The sequence below is a fragment of the Balaenoptera physalus genome, assembly GCF_965194825.1.
Source record: "Balaenoptera physalus genome assembly, chromosome: 6".
NCBI lineage: Eukaryota > Metazoa > Chordata > Mammalia > Artiodactyla > Balaenopteridae > Balaenoptera > Balaenoptera physalus.
The window spans coordinates 102,882,432-102,907,365 of NC_138885.1; the positions used below are offsets into that span (position 1 = coordinate 102,882,432).

The following is a 24,934-nucleotide window of genomic DNA, read 5'->3' on the forward strand; positions in this document are numbered from 1 at the left end:
ATTCTTCATCCTATGTTAACTCTTCTGGCAAAAGAAAGATACTTATTATTACATCATCCCGAAGGCAGAGGTTTATAGGTTCCCAAGCCTGTTCATTAAAAAAAAAAAAAAAAAAGTAAAGAATTTTATAAAAATCACCTATAATTTCAACATTAGATATTCTGTCCTTCAGTCTTTAATCCATATTCATACATGATTTTTCCACAACACAGACACTATTTGTTTTCTTTTTTGCAGTGCATATCATATAGATTTTCTATTTTTATGTGCGGTTTTCATAAATTCTACATTAAAGGTTAAAAAAATATTAATTACATTGAGGTGATGTACCAAACTTATTTAAACATTTCCCTACTAGTAGATATTTCATAAGTAAGATGCAATCCAATATAAATTGTTCAACATGAACCTCCTTTGTATGGAGGACAAAAAATCCTGCCTTCTGTTCCATGTAATATTCTTTAGGAAAGAGAGAATGGTAACATCATGATTTGCTAACCCTTGATGTACGTTTGTTGTACAGAATACAACAGAATACAGAATATGATAACGAGTTTGCGACTCAAATAAAATCCAAAGGGAAATCAAAGAGGATTCATGTGAGCCATATTTAACAGATATATAATAACAACACCGTCTCTAACTTCTCCAAAGAGAAGAGGATGTCTTAAAGCAGACAGGATAGTTGAAAACCTAGCTTATCCTTCATTTTATAGAAAAAGAAAAGTTCAGCAGATTTAGGTTCCATATTCTTACTAGTTTCTCTAAAATCTGGTAATTTTACCACTGGAGTAATTATGATTTAAAATTAGGTAAACCTGAAGTGCAAATATTAGATGGAAGTGATAAACAGTAAGTCTAACCCATATATCTCTATCTAACATATTTGAAAAGAGACAGTATGGCTTGGTCAATTATTTTATCAGGAAAAAATACAAAAGAAAGAGAATTGGTATCAAATTTTTCAAAATACTGAAATAATACATTCCACCTAAAGTCTCTAGCTAATTCCTCTAATTTGTCCTCCAAAGACCTATTCTTTCTCCTTTTGAAAAATGGTGACGTATTAAACTAATTAAGACTAATAATTAAATTTCCCCAGAAACATTTTCAGTATGGTCCTGTCTTTTATCACTGGCTATTCTTTGTACCATGGAAAATGTTTTCCATAAACATCATCTTCGCGTTTCCTTAAAAGTAAGTTAGTGTCCATTCTGAGCATCTTGCCCTTCATTTGTATGCATTTAATCCAATTTTTAAAGAAGGACTAACTATAATAAGCACTATGATAGAAGTTTAAGAGTTATAAAAGTAGTAAGAAACTCTATGAATATTTTAATAAATATTCTAGCAATGGGTCAATACAAGTAAAAGTTAACTTTCTATCACTTACATAGCACATTAAATATCTAACTCCTCATGAAATATGTATATATATATTCAACATGTGTGTATGCACTGTACAATATTTTTGCTAGTTGCAAACATTTCTTTCTTTCACTTGGCTTTTTAAATGCCAAAAACCTTACACAGTGTCTTAATTATTTTCATATGCTTATCTGAGATTTTTCACAGAAAAAATTAAGTGCTTCAGAAATGGTTATTGAATTGAATGGAATTGAATGGAATCACACCATCATTTGTCATGAAGTATAATTTAATATCACATAGAATCTGATGTTAAGCTATCTTGTTTCAGACTCAAATCTAGTGGCTTCAGAGATGTCAGTAACGGAATTATTCAAAACATTCCATCATGAGAAGGTTCAATTAAAATATGGCCCCTTTACCATGATCTCTAAGATAATATCATGATGTTCCAGTTTGCAGGCACACTTTCAAGGGATACTTGCATGCAAAAAAAAAAAAAAAAAAAAAAAATTGTAATGCTTTTAATCATTCAAGTCTAAATTTTTGTTCCTGGGGTTTTGTGTACTCAACAAAGTTCATTTCTAAGGGAGAAGACTGGAAGAGATATGCATGTAAATTTAGTATTAGAATGAATTCCAAATAAATGCCAATATAATTCAGAAAATCAAACTATTTCTAAACAGCTGTTAAAAGATTCATTTTGACTTCACATTTGCTAATCACACAAGATGTTACAGAATACCACCATTTGTTATCTACAAAGCAAAAGAACAAATGAATAAACTGTATCCAGCCATGTGTATAATCCTCCCTCAGTTGATCCTCAGTGCATTGTACCAGAGTGGGAGTGTGGCTTTTTCTGCCCCTTCTCTGTAACATATAAAAGGTATTAACTTTCACTTAAAAAAGAAATAATGAAAGAAAGAAAAAGCAGCTTCTGTTTGTACATAAACACCAGGCATGGAGATTCTATACTGCATCCTAGGAGAAGCCAGGGAGCCAAAATAATGAGCTTAAAACCTCAGAAATCTGTGTCTATGATTCAATTATTTGAAAGCAGTTACTAAATAATCTCTTACATGATACCAACATATTTTACTTTGTAATATGTGCTACTTTGTTTATCCACCCCAGAATTTCGTCTTTATTTTAATTGCTGTTAAGCTCTTTGCTCAAGGTTTTATAGCTTCATCCTCTTACACTCCCAGATTCTCTTTCTATTCGAGTTTGTAGCATGTGGCCACTGAGGTTACATTCACTTCTCCTCTTTCATGTTTAGCCTCATTGCCTCAAACTTTTCTTCTCACTGAATACATATGAGGTCATTTATCTCTTCATATTTGTATTCAGTCTAAGTGCTGAATTTGTGTGTGTACTTTTTATCTTTCTCTCATTTTTCTCTAAATCATTAAAATGTTCAGATTTCTTTTCCCAGTGCTTATTTCTTCTTTACTACTGAATAGCTCAGAGTATCACTACTATGTATTACTTTGAAAGAGATTTACTCACCAATTTATTGTACCTTAGAAATGTACTTCCAGTTTTTTATGAAGTCAGATGTGCATTAATTATCTAAGGTGTCATTAGTCGAATTATTTTATTGCCAATGATAAATATCAGCTGATTTCTAAAATTCTGATGGTAGGAAGAGGTACAAAATACATCAGAAACAAGCTGCTTTTGATAATTTATGATGAAAAATACCACAACTTCTATAATAAATAAAATTTATTGAACGAAAAATATAATTAAGTCAAATGTACCTTTTTGTTCAAAGAATTAAGACTATACTTAATTATATATAGTGTACCCCAATGAGATGATACTGATAAATATCACTTCAAGTTACACTTGCTACCATCTATTTTCTAAACCGGTTTTAATATATTTCACACTATTGGTTTTTATTATTGCTTTTATTTTAATTATCAAAATTTGCATTATTTACATTATTATTATTTACCTAAGCTGTTTTATAGACTATATTCACAGTGCACTAACTTTTGCACTATTCACAGTGCATTAATTTTTGGCCCTCAAGAGCAAAAGGTATCAAATTCTGTCTACTGATCCATGACCAAAATGAAAAATCACATTCACAGGTATAAAATATTTAATTTATTCACGGGTATAAAATATTTTCATACAGGTATGCGAACTAGATATCCCACTGTCACAAATTTTGTAATTATAATCATTCCTAATTATAGCTATTAATTTATAATACATCCATAATAGACACACTGTAGATTTGGAATATGTGGGGTTCTTTTGTAAGTGTATTATAACACCCACCTCTTTCTTTCCCATTCAAGAAATCATTAGCAGAATGAGAATAGTTATGGGAATAACCTTGCCTATACTTTAATTTATTTAAAAAGAAGTAAACCATTCAAAAAAAATTGGCACTTAACTATTCCTGGTTACAAATTACTTGGGACACACTCCAGAGGTGATTATGACATTAGCTCGGGAACTGCTAAACTCGGGTTTTATTTCAAACCCGACAGAAGTCAGGAACAACGGTAGTAATGATCTAAATGATAACAGTGTTGAGTCTGGCTATATCAAATAAAGTCCTTGTGGTAAGCAGAATAATGACTCCCAGAGATGTCCAGGTCCTAATACCTGGGATTTGTGAATATGTTAAATTTACATGGCAAAGGGATTTTGCAGATATGATAAAATTAGGGTGCTTGAGATGTCACAGTGCACTGGATTATCTGGGTGGGCCCAATGTGATCAAAAGAGTGCTTACAAGGGGAAAAGAAAGACAGGAAGTTCAGAGTTAGAAAGGGAGATATGAGGAAGGAAACAGAGATCGGAGTGATGAGACGGCTGGCTAAGCACTATAAACCAAGGAATGTAGACAACCAGAAGAAGCTGGAAAAGACCAAACGGATACTTTCCTAGAGCTTAAGAAGAAAAGCAATGCTGTTGACACCTTAATTTTAGCCTAGTGAAACCCACTTGGACTTCTGACTTCCAGAACTTTAAGATAATAAAATCTGTGGTTTTAAGCCACTGAGTTTGTGGTAATTTCTTACAGCAGCAATAACAACAGTCTTTAAACAGTGGAGGCATATTAGTATACACCAAATATGTCTCCTGAAGCATCTGACTTACTGCCTAAAAAAACTTAGTTGGTAGTGACTCAATTCCAATGCTAATTCAGGGAGAAAGGAAAAAGAAGCAAGACAAGATTAAAAATCTTGGGACAAATAATGTATGAATATTTGCCTTGTATAGATGGAGATTTAACTGACCACTTTCTTCACCAAATTAGAACCATCCATTTGGTTTTTTCTTCCTATTTTCCCCTACCTGCTACATAAAAGGACTCTTAATGAATGAGAATAAGTGAAAATTTAGGCAATGAGAAGAGAAAGTGTATAAATAAAGAATGTAAATAATTCATATTATTTCCTTTAAGAATAAAGCTAATCACGGTCTTAGTTACATTAACTTTATCTATATAGTGATTTTTACTTAATTATAATCTATTTCCATAGTGATTATCACTTCTACAGAAAACTGTATCTATTTAATGAAAATGACCAATTCCAATTTTTTAGATAAAGATCTATCTCACAGTTCCATTCTTTCATTTTAAAAAGTATGGATCCTTCTACTTTCATTCTAAATCATGAATTCTTCATTTTACGATCATTCAGCGGAAACATAAAGCAATAGCACAGAAAGTGTTTCCCAGTTAGTACTATATATAACATACTTTTACACTTACAAAATAATACATTATATTCCTGTTATAGTTCTCTCCAGGAATTCTTTAATTAAGCGACACACTTTAAAAAGAAAAAAATGTTGTTATACATAATGTTATATACTGGCTGCACACCATTCATGTAATACAATGTATTTCATAATAAACAAACCCATTCATTGCATGTTAAAATAACTGACATTAAATAGAATTAAGTGATTTAAAATATCTTCCAATGGAATTGACTGAATTGATATAAACATGGCCTGCTCCTAGGTAAGGGCCTCCTTTCCTTCATCTAATACCCCATCATTACACTTTTTTGATGCAGTACAAAACAAATTACATAGTGATCAGTAAATATGGGGGATGAAAATAGAGCAGCTCATTTTTTTTCTTTTCATTAGTTCTTTAGTTGATGTTGCTGCCTGGTCCCCATTATACAAGCCTGACCAATAGAGGTAAACAATGATCCTTCCCATATAATACTAGATAAATACTCAAAAGACATTATAAAACACTTCCGAATGCTAAGGAAATGTTGCTAGACTGAGGCCTATAACCCTATAGATTATCAGAGAGCTAGATGGAATTGAATATTTAATTGTACATAGTTTTACACTTATATTCATATTTAAAATTTGAGAAAGAAATATAAATGCACAGCAGTCTCCCTATAAGTCTATATTATGCTAAGCAAAAGGCAGTTTCATTGTTTTAATAAAACTATCGGGTCTCAGTACATTAAGCTTGTGAATTAACCAACAAATACTAATTGGGGTGATTACTATATCCTAGGCACTCCAATATGCAATAGAAAGTTGAGAATAAGGAATATTTTAAATAAAAGAGAACAAGAGATGAATCCAGCCTTTTTATTTTACAGTCCAGCTGCTGAGAAGACCATGACTAAAACATATCAATATAATTGTTGAGGACTATGACACACATTTTGTTTATGAATAGACCACTAATTTTTTGTGGTAAGGTTGAAGAATATTCCAAAGAAAAGTTGATATTTGAGCTGTGTTTACAAAAGAAAAGTATAAAAAAGGAGTTCTGTGTCTCATAATATTGTAAAAAATCATCAACTACTTGCTTAAACTCTTTGGTATCAAATAGAATTAAGTGATTTAAAATATTTCTCAATGGAATTGACTGACTTGATATAAACATGACCTAGTCCTATATAGAGGCCTCCTTATCTTCAGCTAATACCACCCATTGTCACATTATTGGATGCAGTACAAAACAAATTACATAGTGATCAGTATACTCGGGATTAAAACAGAGCAGGCTTTTTTTTTTTCATTAGTTCATTAGTTAATACATTTTAATTTAGTATTAAGATTAACACACACCCAGTTTATCTCCAATAGTTTTATTTTTAAAAGCCCAACTATTCTATAAAAAGAAGTTTAAGCAAAAGTGGGGAACACATGTTTAAGAAATGTCACCAACTTCCCCCAAAGTTATTAACTCCAGCATCTGAAGTAGTATCCCAATATTTCCCAACATTTAAGTACAGCTGAACTTCAACCATGCAATAAAATACTATACTTCAGACTTAAGCATACATTCCTTTCATTTCTGTCTAGTTGCTACAGGGCACAGCTATTCATATCTACAAAGACCGTTGGATTTACATGTGAGGGGAGAATGGGTTGAAATGAAGGTTGCATCACAAGAGAAAGCATGAAGCACAATAGAACAGAACAAGAGAACGATTGTCTGAGGCACCTCTTTCGTACACTGCATGGATTGTGAGTGTCCAGCTCTTTTTCAGATATTTATCAAGGGCAGTTAACTACCATTCTTTTTGTTGTAGAAAATAAATGGATAGGGGTGGGGAAAGATGTCATGAGTAGGGAAGAAAGTTATGTGTGGAATGAAGGGGGAGGATGATGGGAGGGAATAACTTACCAAGGTTCTTTAAATCATGCGAGTTAATGACCTTGCACATTTTATTCACACTTACACTTTCCAACCTCCAGAGAGATTTAAGACTTGTGACAATGTCAGAGTCTGTAAAAATTAAAGTATGTCTTTTAAACTCAAAAGTTTAAAACAGGTAAAAATAAAATGGATCAACCTTGTGATATATTTGTAGAGGAAAGGAGAAAACATATTTGTGCCTGTAATTTTTGGTATCAAAATTGCAAATGTTTTACAATCCACTATATACATCCAAATGTGTAAGTGAATATGACCAAGAAATTGAGAATAAGTTTACCTTTCCTCAATATATAAGTTAATAAAATTTAACTCAGGATAACAGGAATGCATGGGAGAATGCTAGTGGGAAAAATCATACTTAATTGAAGAGACCAGTTAGAATCTTATCATTTTAACACATTCAAAAGACTTACATGTTTACAAATAAATTTTAACATGTGGATATATACCAATATGTATGACTAAAGCTTAGAATCAATATTTTACATGCATCTCATAAACTTACTCTAAATTTACAAACATTTGAGCAATTAATTCCTTTCTACAAGACACGTCGACATGTTAGATATATTAAAATAGAGATTAAAAAATTAAAATTGTTTTTAAAATCTAAGTCTATCAGGACAAATCACAACTTTCTGTATTCAAGAAAATGTAAAAACTAGCTATACTAACTTAGTTCTCAAAACTACATAATGTTTAATAGAAAAATTTAGTTCCCCACTACAGTACACTTGAATTAGATAAGACCGTTTAAATTCCAGCTCTGACATTTTCTAGCTGGGTAACTTGGAGCCAATCACTTAACTCATCAGAGCTAAGAGTTTTTACCTAGAAAACAAGGATGATATATACCTACCTACATGACTGTGTGAGGATTATGTAACTGTAAAATAACAGCTGTAACTCTATGGCTGCTAGTTCCAACGTCTTTTCCCTCACCCCCATCCTCATATAGATTTTAACCATGAAAATCTACTTTGAAAAGAAAGACCCCTACTAATTTTCCATTTAAGGTCTATGGGACAATAAGAGATGTGCAAAGAATCTCAATAGAAGATAAAACTTACACAAACTCCTTCTGCCTCCAATAGTTGATATTTTAAAATGCACACATGGCTATATCTACCAATTGTACTTATTGATAAAGCACGCAAGACAATTTCCAAAAGCAGAGAACATATGATTAATGTTCCAATTGTTAGGTTCAGTGTTTTTTTTTTTAATAAGGCTCTTATGTAGAGATATTTAGTTCACTGATATCCACCAATTGATATTAGCCTAATTTCTTTTGTTTTGTGAGATTTGTGATAAGTAATTTGCTGTCTCTTTGTATAACAAACTTGGTGTGGTTTCAACATTTCCATATGATTATTGTATCGGGGCTTTTTGTTGTTGTTTTTGTTATTTTAAAATTAAAAACTGTTTCTATCTAGCTACTGGATAAATGAATTTAAACACTGCAGAAAGAGAATGAGGACTAATGGACTTTATTCATGTTTAGGATATGTAAACCTAATTTTATCAATATTTCAGACATCTCTGACACAGAGTATTAGAGAAAATATTTTCTGCCTTCCTTCCAAAATCACTGGGTGCATGAATTGCAAAGCTTCCATATGTCAACAGATACAATGTTATTTCTTAACTTCTATAACTTACTATGGTGAGGCACTAGAGAGTTGACAATTTCTCTTCTTTTCCACTGAGAAGATAGACTAATTTAAGATGATTTCTCTTTCATACAACCCAAAACATGCTGTCAGATTGAAAGACTCATTGGCTGCTTAGCATGAAAATGCCAATTTGAAAAGCTAGCTATTATCCAAGAGATAGCCCCCATACTGATACATTTCAGAGAAACATTTTTATGCGTACACTACCCACATGGTTAGAATCTGTATAAGAATATGAAAACTTTTGATTTGTGAGCTCCTGTAGGAAGGTGGAAATTATTTCCACAATAAATAATATTTTATCCGTTTCTAAATAGCTTAATGATTCCCATGAGTCTGTTATGAGAACCGTTCTTTAATCAAAACTTTTAACTTCTGGTAGATGTAACCACAATCTATTAACTGTATATTTCTTCCAGCATCAGCTGCTGGACCAAATCATCAAACAGGAGCAATGTAATAAGTATTGTGGAAGAGCACACTAACTATCTGTGAAAACTTAGTCATTTTTACTTTCTAGGTCTGTCTCCATGTCAACAAGTGAAGCAGCTGGACTCAATTTTTGCTAAGACCTGTTTTGACTCTACAATTCTGAATTTTTCTTTTTCTTCTTCTTTTTTATTTTGTGATATAACACATCAGGAAAAAAATGACCATTATCTCAGAACAAATTTTAGAGAGAATAATATGTGGTATACATTCTAAAACAAAATGCAAAGTGTCAATATTAAGACACTAAGAAATAATATTAATTTAGCAAGGCAAATTCGATCCAAGTTATGAAAAATTCTTGATCCTCCCTCATTTGGAGGTTTAATCATAACTTAATGGACCTTGCTGCTGTATCTGACATTGAGGACCTCACTATCTTTTTCTATTCATGAAAAAGTAAGGAACTCTTTTTACACGATGCTATTTTCTCATTCTTCTCCCACCTCTCTGACAATCTGATCACTTTCAAGGGGTTATTCTGTAATACCCAGTTGTGTTTTCCTGGTTGGGTTGTTTCAATCACCCATTATACTTCTTTCCACTCTCTTATTTGGTGATTTTATGCATTCTCTTGGTTTTAATTATCACCCATGTCCTGATGATTTCTAAAATTTATCTTGGGCTCCGATCTTTCCCTAAATTATGGACTCACATGCCTAGCTGTTTATCCACATGGATATCCCCAGGCATCTCAAACTCAGCATGGTAAACTTATCTCACACTCCTAACCCTACACTACCTCTCATTTTGGTCGTCTCTATAGAAGGCAACAGCCTTTAGCCCTGAGACATCCAAAGAACTTTCTGTAATGATGAAAATGTCCTGTATCTGCACTCACTAGTACAAGAGCTAGTAGCCACATATGGCCGTTGAGCACGTGAAATGGAGCCAGAGAGGAAATGAATGAGAAAGTGAATGCTTCATTTTGGCACTTTAAATTCATCTGAAAGAAAAAATGTTTCAGTGTATACTAAATTCCTGCTGGTTTCCATTACCAAAGATAGGAGAGGAGGAAAAAGATTGTGGGTAAAACATAAACTATAGTAAAGAGAAAATTCTAAACCTCAAATGCCAAATGCCATCTCATTTTTTCAAGTTTCATTGGATAGAAAAATGAATTAAAAAAAAGTGCAAATTTTAGAAATTTTAGTTACAAAGCAATAAAGAATACCAGTTTCTGTTTTATCTTGTAAGAATATAAGCATAAAAGAATATATTGTTAAACATATTACACTTATTCATTTATTTATTTAACAAATATTTATTGAGCACTAACTACATGCAAGGCACCATACTAGGTTCTGGGCACTGTGCAAGAAAACAAACAGATATCATCCTTGCCCCCAAGCATTTTTAATACAGTGGCTTCTCTCCCAAGCTGCCTTTCTTTTTTGGTTTAAAATTTAAGTTTATTTCACCCTTGAAAGAGAATTGGGAAACCAGAATCAGGGAAATATAAGTACAAATATTTTTCTCTTGAGGAAACAATGTTTTATAAAGTAAACTGTAGTATACAGTTTCTTTAGAGCAGTATTTAGTCCTTATAAAATCTAATGTTTATTTTATTTTATTTTTATTTTTATTTTTTGGTCACACCGCACGGCATGTGGGATCCTAGTTCCCCCACCAGGGATCAAACCCACACCCCCTGCAGTGGAAGGGCAGAGTCCTAACCACTGGACCACCAGGGAAGTCCCATAAATCTAACGTTTTTTTATAGAAACCTTTTGGAATGAAAGAAAATGTAATTTCAAGAAACAGCTTCAAAACAATTCTCCTAACTCTCTAACATAAGATGAAATTGTAAAGAATAACAATGAAATACACATTTAGAATAACCTATATAGATATACTTTTAGTTTTAAAATAACTACAACAAAACTATATCACAGTCGTCAGAAACCATGGCATGCCTTAAATAAATGTATTTTTGAAGTACAAATACTGATGAGATAAATAGGGTACAAGATTAAGTGACAGGTAGAAGAAATAGAAATCTGTAAGAGCTGATTAATCATTACAGAATTATACTCTCAACTGATTGTTCTTAAGTATAAAAAGACTGAGTCTGCTGTTTATAAATACCACAGTGTTTCTTTCATTAGTTATCTTCTTCTCTTAAAAAAAAATAAAAAGAATACTGAGGTGATTAATTGTGAAGGTTAAGAAACAAATATTCTGCTAGGAGTTTTTAAATGCAAAACTAACTCATAATTAAAATAACAAAAAAGTATAGAGTTATTTATACTTAAGAAATACAATTTTTGCAGGGCTTTTAAGGACAAGAAATGTATTTTTTCACTTTATATCAAAACATACAAAAAGAGATATATATCCACAAAATTAAAAGATAATCATTGGCAGTGTATTCTATAATGTGTTATCAAAAAGTACTTGTAAACTCTACTTTTCCTATTAACTAGAAAACAAAATTGATTATAATGGCACTTTTTTCCTGAAGCTAAATGTTCCATATTTTACATATTCTACTATACATAAGATTTTATTATAACTGTGCCCCAAAGTCTGTATAGTTCAATTCACCACACTATTCACTTCTTATAGTCATGCCAATGAAAATTTCACAAAGATGTATAATAATCTTCATTATACCAACTTCAAGGGGTAGGGTTACCTCAAAACAGCCAAGTATACTTTAATGACCCATCACAGAGTAAATATTTTTAAATGTGTGTATAAATAATTCCTGAAACTATTAACCGTTTTAGATTAATGGAGACAGATGGTGTCTTTATTTTTTGGCTTCAAATATATTAGAATTTATTTTAAAACCATAAAACACAAACAATCCAAACAAAATTCTTTAGGATTTTAGAGTCCTCTGATCAGATCACATTTCCATCCTCTTTCTACATGAATGTTTTCTGGTTTCACCTTTCTTTACCCAGCCATCTGCACTACCCTTTAAATCATTTTGACTCCTCCTTTCTGGACCATTCCAAGATTTGTTAAGTCCTCCTTGATATGTTACCACACAGAGTATCCTCTCAGCAATGGATACCCCAAGCTTTACACCAAGGTGATGATGAGTTTTATTTACTTTTAATACCTTTTTTCATGATTGTCCTTTGATATCTCTAGAATTAATACTATTAAATCACTACCTATCAGCCTATTGGCATAATATGGCTTAATTATCTCTAAATCTTTTATTTTTAATACCTACCCACATTAAACTATTTTCAATCAACTCAAACAATTTTTCCCTTGAGTTACTTTTTCTTTGGCCAGAAATATTTGAAGTGATGAAAGTTTTGACGCTGAAGATGATTTAAAAAATAGGATACTGGCAATATCTATTTTTCCACAGAGCACTCTGGAAACACTACTGAGTTTTTTTTTTTTTAGTCATTCAGATGTAATAACATTATTGCTTATTATATATAAAGTATTCACAACATAATTATCTTTAATTTATGCCATAAAGGAATGGGAACTAATCAATTGTTCTTCTTGTCTTGGCTCCCAAAGCCATTTTTTTATAATTTATTTCAACAAATATTACTGGATACCTACTATATGTCACATATACTGCCATGTGCTGAGCATATGAGATAAAGCAGAAACATTCAGAAAGCAAATGAGTGTGAGCAAGAGAGAAAGGTTACAACAAAGAAGCATGATACTATAACTGGTTTTGAAAGTAGCATTCAAAGGCTGCTAAAGTCATTTACTTCTGGGAATGGGGAATCAGGAAAAGCTAATGATAGGCACTGTATTTTTAGTTGGGCTTTGAGAGTTATGTAAAAATCTGTACAAAACGCCTGGTGAAGAGAGGTGGGGCAAGAGGAAGAGCAAAGAGGGTACACAGTTGAGAAAGTGTATCATTTGTTGAAGAAAACTGAATAACCCAGTGTGAACATAATAAAGGAATCAGGTATAGATATAGAGGAAGATGAATCTTGAAAAGCAGAATGCAGACAGGCTGTGAAGGACTTTCTAGATTGTGCCCGGAAGTTTGGACCTGATTCTCCAGGCAGTGGAGGTTTTTAGTGCAAGAGTCCACAGTCAAGTCTGCATTGGGAAAGTCACTCCGACGCAGTGCAAGGTTGACTTCAGGAGCAGAGGGACCAATCTGGAGACAGTGGACTATTATAGTATTTCCACATAAAAACTGCTGAGCGTAAAAAATATGGCAGTGGAAAATAAAAGGGAGAGAAGCAACTGAGCAGAGGAGGAAAAAATACAGAAACAAAATTACTAAAACTTGGAGACAAGAGGGAGACATGAAAAATCAAGTATGACTCAAAGCTTCCCAGTTTAAGTAACAGGTAACTGAAACAGGAAAAAAAAAGAATAATTTTCATGAGTGTCTTAGAGAGAACATATGCTGTTCATTTTTACATCTGTTGTATAACACAGGCATATTACAGGCATTTAAATGGCTGTGACCTAATAAGTTACATTCATTTTTGCAGTTAGTCATTTACTACAGTCTCCATACTTTCACCCACAAATCTGCTTTTCCAGATAAACAAAGTATAAAAGTGTTTTAAGCATAATCAGATGTTTGACTGGTAAATCTGTACAGGATGAAGTTTGGGACCATATATCAGAATGCTTTGGGGTCATATATCAGAATGCCTTGATCTTCATATATAAGGACACCATTAGTTTGTGTTCTTTGAGTTACTTTTTCTTGAATGCTGCTAGAATTGCACAGAATATTTCCACAGTCTCACTTTCAGGTAGTTCTTCCCGCATAAAATACAACTGTACATATATATGTACATATACTAATCTCATTATTGAATATTTTTTATTATCAACAGAAAATTTATTCCATCTGCCATAGAATTTCTAAATTATTTTTAGATGTTAAACTTTATATATGAATAGGCTTATTTGACAGGAAAAAAACAAAAGATCTGAAATATTATTCTGCATTAATGTTCTCATATGTGGTATAATCATATAATATCCCAATACTGACAACCTAAGAAGCACAAACTAATTATTTTGTGTGTATTCCCAGTCAGTTTCATTCAATCAGCTGCAGGACTCAGTTCAAAAGGTGATTAATTGGCCCCTGTTTCATATTGCAGAATTACCAGCCCACCTATGATACATGCAAAGACACTGAGAAATTTTAAATTTAAGCTTAATCAACTTCTCTAAATATTAAACATAAAGAAATAAGGGGATGGTTAATTGACATTCAAACCTTCCCTGAGGTAGAACAATTTCCCACTCGCTCTTACCCAGTGATACACTCTATACAATACCTGCCTGTCAAGAGTCAACACCTCTGGAGGTGGAATATAGAAACTGCCTCCTCTGCTTAACTAGTTGGAGTGATTCGACAAGGATTAGTTATGCATGAGAGGGTATCAGTAACCCCAGGAAGTCTCAAAATAATGACTTTCCTTCTTATCCTGCAATCCAATCATCTTAGCTAGGAGTGACTGAAATGTTTAATTATTACATGCAAATCAAGTAGGCTATTTTGTTCTACTTTTTCCACTATTGCCTTACATTTTTAAGTAGATTTTTCAACAACCTCCAAAAAATGTTGATATATTTTTATTATACTGAAACCTCTCTTTCTCTCTCTTTTTATGGGTGAGAGAATATTTCCAAACAAAGTTCCATTACAGTAGAATCATTTTGCAGTCATTTCAGGATTGTTGTTGTTGTTCTATACATTTATAAACAGGTAACAACAGGTTTTTTCATGGTATGTCTGAGATTAATACTTTTATAATTCAACATGGAAGTACCAGTTTAGCAGCCTGAGAATCAATGGGGGAATTTACCTTCCTATGATCATTTTCATATTTTAAGGCTCAAAATTTTCAAGGAGTTCTAGTTATAAAAGCACCAATTCCTGTCAAGTAGTAGTTCAATCTGACACAGAAGTACACTATAGATTTTAGGAAACTATGTCAGTCTCCCAGAAAGACATTTGAGTCCATCTGCCCAAAATAATGTTTTAGTAACCTACAGAATTTTGAGTGTTTCTTTCTTCTCAAAACAAGTGGTGTTCAATTAATAATGATTTTTGCAAACAGCAATGATGTTTTACACATACTAGGCAGTCAAAATATTTGTTTAAATTAATTAGTAAAAGTTCACCAAAGTAGTGCAAAAAGGGCAACATGTGGCTAAGAAAAAAAGTTAGAAAGCAACATTTAAATTAATGCAAAGTGAGAGTCAGCACACTATTGGAAATAATATTACAATGATAGTCAAACTAGGTTCTCAGCTAGTTTTGCCACCATCTAGCTCTGTGATCAGCCACACAATTAAAATAAATGTAAAAGTGAAGCAAACAGTATTACAATGCTGAAGAATGAAAACAGGGAGGCTAGGAAATAAGATGCCTTGGTTCACAATTCAGCATTTATATTAACCTCTCTGGACATGTTTTCTCATTTAAAAGGAGAGAGTTGAACTAAATGACCTCCCCAGTTCCTTTTCATCTCTAGAACATTATAATTCCATGAAGGGAACCACAAGTAATGGCATGATCGAAATTGCTAAGGTTAATTCCTGAAAACTTCCTAAATTTGGTTTTAATTGAAATTCGCTGGAGAAGGCTAATATGAATAAGCTAACAGGGAAAGCAAATAGCAATAGCCACTGTGCACCTGTTTGTTGAATGAATGAATGAGGAAGCAGAAATAGAATACAATAAATTATATTATATATATTTTTAATTTACCTAGTGTTGTCCCACAAATTACGCATGTGCCCACTGCATCCTAAAAAGAATCCTTTGAAAAATTTAGTAGGTAAATTACCCACGATGACAAAAACATATAAAAGGTGGAGCTATGTTTCAAAGCCAATCATCTGGAGTCTAGCCCTGGCTCTTACCAGTAACTATCTGACTCAATCAGTGTCTTTTTCCCCACTTCCTATTTTCCTGCTTCTCCAGGCATCATTACCTCAATATCCAATACCTTTTGTGCTTTTTACCACTTATACTTCAATTAGTATCCTCCATGTATCTCAAATATACAGACTTTTTTATCACTCTCTTTTTCCTGCCACATTTTCTTTTCTAGCCTAGCTTGCTACAAACGTTTACTATTTTAAATTCCATATCTCGTTTAAAAGTGATATAATAATGTTTAAATTAAATATAAAATGGAGACCGGACCTGAGAATTCCCTGAGCAGACAAAACCATTTAAGCCACGTAAACAAAACTAAATCTAGCTTATTTCATTAGCATAAGCAAAAATTTACTCAGGTTATTTCTTGTAAATGCCTCTGACAATCATAGAAGAAACAAGTCATATTCCTAAAAATGGTATAAGATAATTGCTTTTAACCAGTCCCCTGTGATCTGGAAACCCCCATCATAATAACCAATCACTGTAAAGGTTAACGACTTCCTCATTTCACTTTATAAGCCATTGTGTAACACTTCATGCCCCTAAGCTTTATATCAGTTTTTAGTTTTGAAAGCTTCCAGTTTGCAAACTATTCTTGTATGCACAATAAACTCTTACTAAATACTATTTATTGATTTGGTGGTTTTAATTTTGCTATTTCTGGATTTTTGACAATAGCCAGTAAGTTCAGCTCAGTACTATATCTAACCAAGAACAAAGAAATAACTAAAAATTTTAAGTGAAATTAGATATAAGAACCAGACCTACCAATTTCTACAGACCCTGGAAGGGTTTAAAGCACCCTAAAAATTCCCAGGTCTTTATTCTATTTTAAATAAAATATTTTTATAACAATATTAAAGAAACTACTATCTAATTCTAGAAGTTTAAAAGTATTACAATTTCAACAATAGTGATTTCTTTTGTTGTCCTTTGAAACTGTATACTATTTTATCTGCATTAGATAATAAATTGCTTTTTTTGAAGGTAGGACTGAACACTATCAGTTTAAAAGGGAGTTAAAAACATCCAACATAATTTAAAATTCAACATAACCATCTAAACATTATAGACACCTTAATAACTTATCTGCCATATTACCAATTTTTAAAAAATTGATCAATGGTTACAATTGTGTCTTCTTAAGAAAAAAATTATTTTCTCTCTATTGTATCAGTAGGCCAATGCTGATTTGTAGATCGCTATAGGAATCAATCTTATTTTTCCAAAATATTAACTGTTTCAATATATAACTTTTTAAAAAAGAAAAAGATGGATCAAAAAAACCAAACATCCAAGAAATAGAATTTTTCTTTATATCATTTAACTCACTAAGGAAGAGCTTTTTAAAGTCTACATGTAATATAATGATGGCATTTTTCAACTAATAAACATCTCAGTATTCTAACTACTATAATTAGCATCATCTTACTATTTATAGATGTAGCATAAAACAATGTTTTGAATGTTTAGGGTCAAAAATACTTCAATTCCCAAAATGAAACCATTATTCAATTTCTGTATTTGAATGTCTCTCAAAATAACATGGTTTCAGAGAATTAGGCACTTGGAAACACTTAGGGATAATATTAAATGGAGTTATATTCCTATAGTAATTGTAAACCTCCTTTTAACATGTTTGTCCTAATGATATAATGTGTACTACATATATATTACTGCCACTTTTTGACTATAACTGCTACTTCAGAGCAAAATGACTGTCGCTTGTTAGCTGCAGCTGTAAAGAGATGTTAATATGTCTTGGTTTCCAACTATGCTTAGCACTACAAAAAGCTTTTCACATTCTCATTTCCTGGGTTACTGCTTTCTAAAGACAATCATTGCACAGATAAATCTCTTGCAGCTATTCATTGCATGTTAATGTTGTTAATGTTTTTAGGTTTTTTGGAGAATACTACCTCAAATTTGAGACCAATGTATTGATTTGTATATTTGTGTTTTTAAAAATATACATGCAGATTCTCAATGCCTTCCATAACCTAGTCTTGCCATACATACTCAACTGTTTCTTCTCAACCTTTTCCAATCCTACAGTGAACCAGTCTTATGGTTTTGGACACATCCTGTGTTTACTCCTGTTTCTAATACATTCTCTATGTTCTTTTTTCTGGATGGAGCACCAGCTTTCTTTAGCTCTACTTATTTTAATACAGCAATCTTGTTTAAGCCAAACTGAACTTCAGAAGACTGTAGTTCATACTGATCTTGACAGTCTCTGAAATTCAATTGCACATGTAGTCTGCAATATCACATATGTTGGGCTTCCTTGGTGGCACAGTGGTTGAGAATCTGCCTGCTAATGCAGGGGACACGGGTTCGAGCCCTGGTCTGGGAGGATCCCACATGCCGCGGAGCAACTGGGCCCGTGGGCCACAGCTGCTGAGCCTGCGCGTCTGGAGCCTGTGTTCTGCAGCGGGAGAGGCCACGATGGTGAGAGGCCCGCGCACCGCGATGAAGAGTGGACCCCGCTTGCCACAACTAGAGAAAGCCCTCGCACAGAAACGAAGACCCAACATAGCAATCAATCAGCTAATCAATAAATAAATCTTAAAAAAACAAACAAACAAAAAACCCCAAACTGGTTTAAAAAAAAAAATATATCACATATGTTTACAATGGGTTGTTTTTTGTTTTAGGTCTGTTTGTTACACGTCTACAAGTAGATTGTAAATTTCTTATGAGTATAGGTCAATTCTATCATTTTAATATTTGTTGTTACCCCCCTCCAGACCAAGATATAGCCAGCTGTAAGCCTTTATACTGTTCCAAAGAAAGCAAAAATTCTTTTCTGACCACACATTCAGCCAGGGAATGGTATCAGCTTCTCTGTGTTTCACCCAAGTCACAGGCCCATCGTCATTGGCTCCAGTGCAGATCAATATCTGCCTTATTTGGGGGAACTATTTTCTACTTACTCCCACTATGTGATTCAAGTGAGGGTTGCCTGTCATAGTATTAAATCCTCCTAGCAATAGATTTTACAAATAATGAGACCTGGGCCAATCAGAGACATTCCCTGGAGATTTTCCAATCGGAATTAAGAAAAAGAAAGAACTCTGAATGGCAAAGTTTAGAAAATATGGGGCTGAAAGCTGGTGGAAGTTATGATTCCACTCTATAAAGAAAGTTAATCTGGGAGAATCACACTAACATGGATGAGAAGGACAGATAGATGAAAAATCAGAAGAGTGGTTTCTAGCATTAATCTAGTTCCAGATTCCTTTATCTGTGAGGCCCAAATATGTCCTTGCTCTTCCAGCAGACGAGTAACTGGAACCCTTCTCTGGACATACATTCAAAGGTTAACAATCTAGGAGAAGGGATTATAGACTATTTTAATGTCTTTCTTCTTTAGTATGGGCATGTTCTAAATTTAGTTCAAGGAACAGGTATCACTTCTGTAAAAAGAAGCAGTTACAAATAATAGCTTTCATTTCATATGTAAACGATGTTACTATTCATAAACAAAATAGTGTAAAAGATCGGATTATCACCCTTGGTCTCTCCTATAAGTAATCTGCATACTTTATAAAATATAGAAAGGTGAGAAACACTACACTTGGCCTAGACCAAGAATAACTTCAGGGGCTTCCCTGGTGGCGCAGTGGTTGAGAATCTGCCTGCCAATGAAGGGGACACGGGTTCGAGCCCTGGTCTGGGAAGATCCCACATGCCACGGAGCAGCTGGGCCCATGAGCCACAATTACTGAGCCTGCGCGCCTGGAGCCTGTGCTCCGCAACAAGAGAGGCCACGATAATGAGAGGCCCGCGCACCGCGATGAAGAGTGGCCCCCACTTGCCACAACTAGAGAAAGCCCTCGCACAGAAACGAAGACCCAACACAGCCATAAATAAATAAATAAAATATTTAAAAAAAAAAGAATAACTTCAACATTCACGTGAATGGTCAGGTAAGATTAGAATAACGCAAACATGAGCAAGAATGAGAGCAGTTTACCTTTAATGCAACATTTTGACTGGAGACATATTTCACAAAGAAACTATAGCTGAAATGGTGCCTTCATCTCTAGCATTCATCCTCCTACTTGAATCAAATTTAGTATCTTACAATTCATTTCTAAATTTGAGAAATTTTCCAAGCAGTTCTAAGAAATGTACTCTTATTTAAAGAAACAGTATCATTTCAGTCTATGTTCACTAACACAAAATTCTAACAAAGAGACTTTTTCACAGTCTTTAACTTTAGTCTTAAGGTATTAGGTCCCATCAACTCAAGAAATAGCTACTTATAAATGACTATGTATATTTTAGGTATAGTCTCATATTTCCAAACTACACATAAAATAAAATCACATCATATAACAGCTCATTATTACAGACTTTTGTATATGGCACAGGTTACATTATGCTACCTCAAATGTAAGTACCAAAGGTGAGAATATTTTTTAAACCTGAAAATCTGGAAACAAAGATTGGTTCTGTACTCCTCTAGTTAAAAAGGAACTTTTTAATATGTACCTATAAACTTAGCTGAATACAGAGAATTGAGTATTTATATTTGGTTAAACTGACTACAAAAAGAAAACTAGGCTAATATTTAACTTTACCATAGAGTTAAACTAGGTAAACTTGATATAGTCATATTAAGCAGATGATTTTAAATAACTTACATTCCAGTTTCATATTGTTAGCATATATAAGACTGGATCTTACCGTCCTGAAGAAATTCATGATTAATATAGAAATATAATAATCTACTACAATTAAGAATTTGTCTGAAATACTCTTGCTATTATTTTTACTACCACTAGTACAACATCAACATCTCTGCGACACTGAAAATTAAGTGTGATCTAGTCCAATGCCACAATTCTGCTTCCCAGAGCAGCCCTTTCTCTCTCATCTCTACAAAGAAATAACCTTTGAAATAACCTCTGAAATAAGCTATTTCAGTTGAAAAGACCATATTGGGTTTTTTTTCAGCTTTTTAAAGTATAATTGACAAATAAAATTGTAAATTATTTAAAGTGTACCTCATGGTTATTAGATATATGAATACACTGAAAGGATTCACATTATCTAGTTAATCTAGTTAACTAACACACCCACCGCCTCACATATATTTTAAAAAAAAATTTGTGAGAACATTTAAGTTCCACTCTCTTTGCAAATTTTAATTGTATAATACAGTGTTATCAACTATAGCTACCATATTTACATTAGATCCTCAGACCTTATTCGTCCTGTAGCTGAAAGTCTGTACCATTGGACTGTTCCTTTCCCTATCCTCCCACTCACCAGCTCCTGGCAACACACTTTTCTATTCTCTGTTTCTTTGAGTTTGACTTTTATGTTTTTTTCTTTTATCTTTTCTTTTTTTTTTTTTTTAGATTCCACAGATAAGTGACATCATACAGGATTTGTCTTTCTCTGTCTGGCTTAGTTCACTCAGTATAATTCCCTCAATGTCCATCCATGTTTTCACAAATGGCATGACTTCCTTCTTTCTGATGACTGAATAATATTCCACTGTATATACATATGCCAAATTTTCTTTATCCATTCATTCACTGACGGCCATCAAGTTTGTTTCCATATCTTAGCTATTGTGAATAATGCTGCAGTGAACATGAGAATGCAAATATCTCTTTGCTGCTATCCTGTTTTCATTTCTTTTGTATATAAGGACGAGATTGTTTTCAAAAGATCTGTCACTGTAATATAAATGAAATATATAGCCACTTCTAAAATGATCTATTCCTTCTCCACTTATTACTATTGTTGTCACTGTTGTTTTATTTGGAGCAGAAATCATAAAGCAGATTCAGTTTATTTTGCATACATAAATTATCTTACTGGTAATTTATTAAAATTACCAGTAAAAACTGGTATTAATAGGATTAACAATTTACTAATTATTATAATTATTATTTATATTATAATTACTATATTACTAAATAATAATTACTATAATTATTATTTTCTGTTTTAATGATAGCCAATAGCAAATCTATTTCACATTTATCCAATTATCCAGACGGTTAACAAAGATGAAAGAGAGGTGTTAACACCTGTTGTCATCACTTCCTCTCACTCGAATTAGAGACAATGTTACTGGCACTTGAGAAGCTCTACTACTAAGTGAGCAAGTCTAATTCTGTTATAAAAATCAGGTACTCCATCTGTATGTCAAACATCTATCATTTTATAACTACGAGTAATTTGTTTAATATGTAAATATGCCAAAGCCAACATATGTCAATCAAATATACTCAAATTACTAACAATTGTGGGTTTAATAAATAGGTATAATACATTATAGAAAGTATATCCATAAAAGTATGTATTCCGTATTCAACTTGCCTACTGAAGGGAAAGAACAGGGAGAGAGAGGGAGCTAAAATGCACTGAAACCTTAAATATATTGGCACAACAAACCTTTGATGTAGATATTACTTCCTCCATTGTACAGTTAAGGAAACAGAGGCTCAGAAAGTGCAAATAAATTGCACAGGATTTCACAACTAGAAAGTGGTATAGCTTACTTGAATCCAAATCTACTTGGCTCTGAAGTCTTTCTTTCCTTTGTACTTTCCTTCCTGACTTCTCTTACTCCATATAAACAAATAAACAGAAAATAAAGAAAAGTATTTAATGTAAGAATTTAATTTGAGACACCTGAAGTTCCATTAAAAAAATCACCTACCTTCAGTAATTTTTAATGAAGGCAAGTGCTGAAAGGTAGAAAGTATATATATGGAGAGAGCAGTGCTTCTCACACTACCTACTCTAAAGGAATAGGTTGTTTGTTTTAGTTTCAAACTGCCACTCTGCAATACTTTAAAAATACATAATTACTAGAAGAAAAATCAATTACTAGAAAAATGATCATGTACTTGGATGTCACAGCAATGTTAAATTGGTATAAAAATTTCTAAATGCTTACTCTCAATTTGTGTACTTATCTATAAAAGACCAGCACCAGCCTGTGGACCACACTTTGAGTAGAACTGAGCTAGAAGACACGTGATAGAGGCAATAACTTTGACGAATTTTAGCTTATATATTAGAAAAATATATTTCCTCACCTAGATTTTATTAAAATTTTAAAAATTCCTATGAGCTAAACAGTTTTTTTGCAAACTCTTATCACTTCATTAAGTTGCTTTTCATGCTAGTTTAGTACAAAAGAAAATAAAGGTCTGCTTAAGATTAAGAAAGTTGGTAACAGGATAAAATGTATACTGTCTTACTGAAACAGGTAGATTAAAATGCATAGATAGGCCTGTCAACTCAGAGAGCATTCATTTTTGTTCTGTGTGTATACAAAAAATTGTTATTAAGCATCAACATGCAACATTGCTAATTACTTTAGAATACGGTAATTATTATTCTGTAGTTAAAATTATTTCATCTTCTTTCTGACAGGATCGGGGGCTATGATTTGTTCTTACTGAATATATTGATAAAAACGGCAATGGAGAAACAAGATGACTAATGTTGTATTTACCCTTTCTGTCAAAGCTGGCACATAAAAACAGGTTTCTACACTTGCCATTTTCCAAAATGTGGCAGCAGTTCATAATAGATCCCTAAATGCATTTTGACAAAGTGTTCATTTTACATCATGAGATCTGGGCAATGATTCTAGAAAAATATGGAATTAAATTTAGAAAACAAAAACATGAAATAGATTTTTCCCATAGCATAGTAAGTAGTTTTGTGTAACACACTATATAATGACATGGTTATTTAGTTTTTAATTTTCCTTTTCAAATGTTACTAACCATGGAGTATACTTAAGCATAATGGATAGGGTAATGAGATTACTATTTACTGACTACTCTAAATAATTACCAATTGTTTTGTAATTTGGGAATAAAACTATCTTATTACTTTTGGTATATGGACAAAACTACAGCTTACTAATAATGGAATTTTCATTTGTTTAGTATTTCCTTCTCTCAGAGTGCAAAAAGAACATCTAATAAGAGTTTATGGTAAAGTTTTGGATCAGCCAAATAGTATCTATTAAAATATATGCAGAGCTCTTACTATTGTGAAAAAACAAATCTTTCATGACATCATGAAATTGAAGTATGGTTTTAATATTCACACTAATTCTGAATAGAAAAGAAGAGATAGCTTTGATAAGTACTTTATAATAGCTACTAAAAATCAAACAGTTCTAGAAATTTCCTTAAATTATACTTTAACGCTTAACATAAAACAATATAAAAGTTTGAAAATCATAAAATATAAAATAAACATATTTTTTCAATTTTTTTTTGATGGCAATATTTCCATTTAATTGCCCTAAATAGAGTGGATAATAAATTAGAGACAGGTGTTGGAAAAGCTAATTAATAAATAGCACAATTTGCTTCAGAAAATACAGGCAAAATAGTGATTTATTAGAGTATTTGCTCAGTGATGTCATAAATATGGTACACTTGCAAATAGGAATTCAGTAAATGATCGTTTAATTAAGACATGTTAATATAGGAGGCATACAAAAGTAATAAGGTTCAAAGTAGCTAATTTCCTGGTTACTGAAATAACACTATCTGTGCCTGTCTCACAATGGTATTAACTTCATATTGCATTGGCAGAGAAAAGCTTTAATTGATGTTCGTATTACTGGAATGGCCACCAGGGTATGGTATTAGTATCTCAGCTGCCAAAGAAATAACCTGTGACATGGCAATAACTTACCCTGAGCCTCAGGGTGGGTATGTGCCATCTATTCTCATGAGCTCAACGTCCACAAAACTCTCCAGCCCTGCCCTCTACCAAGAAATTTAAGTTCTTATGTTCATTTGCCTGTTGGTAAGGTATTTCCAATAGAAAACGCCACAGACACCTTAAATT

General features: G+C 32.7%; 1 protein-coding gene and 1 long non-coding RNA gene across 2 annotated transcripts in view; both read right to left on the reverse strand.

Annotated features, from left to right (window-relative positions):
- ERBB4 (erb-b2 receptor tyrosine kinase 4) overlaps positions 1-24,934 on the reverse strand; it is a 1,174,475-nt gene that overhangs the window by 1,039,445 nt on the left and 110,096 nt on the right. The gene's annotated exons all lie outside the window — the stretch shown is intronic.
- Positions 8,379-23,280, reverse strand: LOC309663429. The gene is made up of 2 exons (XR_014265264.1): positions 18,717-23,280; positions 8,379-18,363 (listed from the first exon to the last, which is right to left on the reverse strand). It is a non-coding gene; the product is annotated as an uncharacterized lncRNA (long non-coding RNA).